Source organism: Ovis canadensis, chromosome 5, assembly GCF_042477335.2.
Source record: "Ovis canadensis isolate MfBH-ARS-UI-01 breed Bighorn chromosome 5, ARS-UI_OviCan_v2, whole genome shotgun sequence".
Lineage (NCBI taxonomy): Eukaryota > Metazoa > Chordata > Mammalia > Artiodactyla > Bovidae > Ovis > Ovis canadensis.
Genome location: NC_091249.1, coordinates 117,869,236 through 117,873,995, shown reverse-complemented (window position 1 = coordinate 117,873,995; position 4,760 = coordinate 117,869,236).

The window sequence follows — 4,760 nt, the reverse complement described above, 5'->3', positions numbered from 1 at the left end:
TATTTTAACCATTTAGGGGATTTTATGACCATACTGGAGGAGTGGCTGGGCAGGTGCAGGAGGGCCAAGAAGAGATACTCCACGTTCAATGTCAGGAGGGGTGGCCGTGAGGAGATACCCCTCATCCAAGGCAAGGAGAAGCAGCTGCACTTTGCTTGAGCAGCCGTGAAGAGATACCCCACATCTAAGGTAACAGAAACCCAAGTAAGATGGTAGGTGTTTCGAGAGGGCATCAGAGGGCAGACACACTGAAACCATAGTCACAGAACACCAGCCAATCTGATCACACTGACCAGAGCCTTGTCTAACTAAGCCATGCCATGTGGGGCCACCCAAAACGGGGTCATGGTAGAGAGGTCTGACAGAATGTGGTCCACTGGAGAAGGGAATGGCAAGCCACTTGAAAACACCATGAACAGTATGGAAAGGCAAAATGATAGGATACTGAAAGAGGAACTCCCCAGGTCGGTAGGTGCCCAATATGCTACTGGAGATCAGTGGAGAAATAACTCCAGAAAGAATGAAGGGATGGAGCCAAAGCAAAAATAATACCCAGCTGTGGATGTAACTGGTGATAGAAGCAAGGTCCGATGCTATAAAGAGCAATATTGCACAGGAACCTGGAATGTCAGGTCCATGAATCAAGGCAAATTGGAAGTGGTCAAACAGGAGATGGCAAGCGTGAACGTCAACATTCTAGGAATCAGCAAACTAAAATGGACTGGAATGGGTGAATTTAACTCAGATGACCATTATATCTACTACTGTGGGCAGGAATCCCTCAGAAGAAATGGAGTAGCCATCATGGTCAACAAAAGAGTCCGAAATGCAGTACTTGGATGCAATTTCAAAAACGACAGAATGATCTCTGTTCATTTCCAAAGCAAACCATTCAATATCACAGTAATCCAAGTCTATGCCCCAACCAGTAACGCTGAAGAAGCTGAAGTTGAACGGTTCTATGAAGACCTACAAGACCTTTTAGAACTAACACCCCAAAAAGATGCCCTTTTCATTATAGGGGACTGGAATGTAAAGTAGGAAGTCAAGAAACACCTGGAGTAACAGGCAAATTTGGCCTTGGAATACAGAATGAAGCAGGGCAAAGGCTAATAGAGTTTTGCCAAGAGAACGCACTGGTCATAGCAAACACCCTCTTCCAACAACACAAGAGAAGATGGTACACATGGACATCACCAGATGGTCAACACTGAAATCAGATTGATTGTATTCTTAGCAGCCGAAGATGGAGAAGTTCTATACAGTCATCAAAAGCAAGACTGGGGGATGACTGTGGCTCAGATCATGAACTCCTTATTACCAAATTTATACTTAAATTGAAGAAAGTGGGGAAAACCACTAGACTATTCAGGTATGACCTAAATCAAATCCCTTATGATTAAGGGATTTGGAAGTAAGAAATAGATTTAAGGGACTAGATCTGATAGACAGAATGCCTGATGAACTCTGGATGGAGGTTCATGACATTGTATAGGAGACAGGGATCAAGATCATACCCATGGAAAAGAAATGCAAAAAAGCAAAATGGCTGTCTGGGGAGGCCTTACAAATAGCTGTGAAAAGAAGAGAAGCACAAAGCTAAGGAGAAAAGTAAAGATATAAGCATCTGCATTTGGAATGCAGAGTTCCAGAGAATAGCACAGAGAGATAAGAAAGGCTTCCTCAGTGATCAGTGCAAAGAAATAGAGGAAAAAAACAGAATGGGAAAGACTAGAGATCACTTCGAGAAAATTAGAGATACCAAGGGAACATTTCATGCAAAGATGGGCTCGATAAAGGACAGAAATGGAATGGACCTAACAGAAGCAGAAGATATTAAGAGGAGGTGGCAAGAATACACAGAAGAACTGTACAAAAAGAGCTTCACAACCCAAATAATCATGATGGTGTGATCACTCATCTAGAGCCTGGGATGTGAAATCAAGTGGGCCTTAGAAAAAGTATCACTACAAATAAAGCTAGTAGAGGTGATGGAATTCCATTTGAGCTGTTTCAAATCCTGACAGATGATGCTGTGAAAGTGCTGCACTCAATATGCCAGCAAATTTGGAAAACTCAGCAGTGGCCACAGGACTGGAAAAAGTCAGTTTTCATTCCAATCCCAAAGAAAGGCACTGCCAAAGAATGCTCAAACTACCACACAATTGCACTCATCTCACATGCTAGTAAAGTAATGCTCAAAATTCTCCAAGCTAGTCTTCAGCAATATGTGAACCATGAACTTCCAGATGTTCAAGCTGGTTTTAGAAAAGGCCTAGGAACCAGAGATCAAATTGCCAAAATCCACTGGATCATCAAAAAAGCAAGAGAGTTCCAGAAAACCACCTATTTCTGCTTCATTGACTATGCCAAAGCCTTTGACTATGTGGATCACCATAAACTGTGGAAAATTCTGAAAGAGATGGGAATACCAGGCCACCTGACCTGCCTCTTGAAAAACCTATATGCAGGTCAGAAAGCAACAGTTAGAACTGGACATGGAACAACAGGCTTTTTCCAAATAGGAAAAAGAGTACGTCAAGGCTGTATATTGTCACCCTGCTTATTTAACTTATATGCAGAGTACATCATGGGAAACGCTGGACTGGAAGAAGCACAAGCTGAAATCAAGATTTCTGGGAGAAATATCAGTAACCTCAGATATGCAGATGACACCACCCTTATGGCAGAAAGTGAAGAGGAACTAAAAAGCCTCTTGATGAAAGTGAAAGAGGAGAGTGAAAAAGTTGGCTTAAAGCTCAACATTCAGAAAACGAAGATCATGGCATCCGGCCCCATCACTTCATGGGAAATAGATGGGGAACCAGTGGAAACAGGTCAGACTTTATTTTGGGGGGGCTTCAAAATCACTGCAGATGGTGATTGAAGCCATAAAATTAAAAATCGCTTCCTCCTTGGAAGGAAAGTTATGACCAAACTAGACAGCATATTCAAAAGCAGAGACATTACTTTGCCAACTAAGATCTGTCTAGTCAAGGCTACGGTTTTTTCAGTAGTCATATATGCATGTTAGAGTTGGACTGTGAAGAAAGCTGAGCACGGAAGAATTGATGTTTTTGAACTGTGGTGTTGGAGAAGACTCTTGAGAGTCCCTTGAACTGCAAGGAGATCCAACCAGTCCATTCTGAAGGAGATCAACCCTGGGTGTTCATTGGAAGGACTGATGCTGATGCTGAAGCTGAAACTCCAATACTTTGGCCACCTCATGCAAACAGTTGACTCACTGGAAAAGACCTGATGCTGGGAGGGATTGGGGGCAGGAGGAGAATGGGATGACAGAGGATGAGATGACTGGAAGGCATTACTAACTCAATGGACATGAGTTTGAGTGAACTCCAGGATTTGGTGATGGACAGGGAGGCCTGATGTGCTGTGATTCATTCCTTTTCAGAGTCAGACACAACTGAGTGACTGAACTGAGCTTTCTCTGAAGCTATGGTATACAGGCTTTAGAAACTGCCCAGGTAGTTTGGAGCCCTGTCTTCCACTCACTACTATGCTATGTAGAAAATATATATATATATATATTTTTTTTTTTAACAGAAAATTTTAAAAGGGACATCTTGCTTAGTGTGAAATTCCTTTGTTTCAATAGGATGTGCAAGCACTGTGTATGGGTCTCACCTCCATCACAACCTCTTCATCTTTTTGTTTTAGACCAGGGCAGAAGGTCCCTGTGAAAGGGTCCATAATTCAAGAGACACCACCTATTGCAAGTGTAAGGTTGGATTTAGTGTATTTATAAAAATTTAAGAATACATGAATGGTTTTCCACTCAGTTCTTAAGCTTAAGGGTGGCAAAGTACAATTTAGTTGTTAGTGACTACAACCTTTAAGATCCCCAAGAAACATGTCTCCACATTTCTTCCCTGTGTCTTTAAAATAACAGGTAAATGAGGTATGCCACCCCTAATATTTTTGGGAATAGGCACTGCTTAGAGTGAGAAGAATTCCAGCAACACAGTGCTTGTGCAACAAAAAAGATATTAATAAACTTTATTTTTATGTAGTATAAATGCCAATTGATTATTATATAGAAAACTATTATTTCCAACTTTATCAGTAATGTTAGGGCATTCATTTTCTTTTTTTTTTTCCGTGTACTAACTTATTTTTCAGAATTAATCAGCACAATTTCAATAATGTTTACACTAGTTGACTGAGGATGCTTTTACAGTATTTCATAATTCATGTTGCGCTACATTTGTACATACGTAGGTGTTGGAGAAGATTCTTGAGAGTCTCTTGGACTACAAGGAAATCCAACCAGGCCATTCTGAAGGAGATCAGCCTTGGGATTTCTTTGGAAGGAATGATGCTAAAACTGAAACTCCAGTACTTTGGCCACCTCATGCGAAGGATTGACTCATTGGAAAAGACTCTGATGCTGGGAGGGATTGGAGGCAGGAGGAGAAGGGGACGACAGGGGATGAGATGGCTGGATGGCATCACTGACTCGATGGACGTGAGTCTGAGTGAACTCTGGGAGTTGGTGATGAACAGGGAAACCTGGCGTGCTGCAATTCATGGGGTCGCAAAGAGTCAGACACGACTGAATGAACTGAACTGAACTGAACTGCGGTCCACCTGTTAATGGATGAAATTATAACAGCAGTTATTTTTATTAACAACAGCTTGGGCACTCAATGTTGAGATTAAAGTATTATTGTTTTAGTGAAAACAAAAATAAAGTTGAATAAAAATTAAAACAAGGAAAAATGAGTTAAAGAATTTTTATT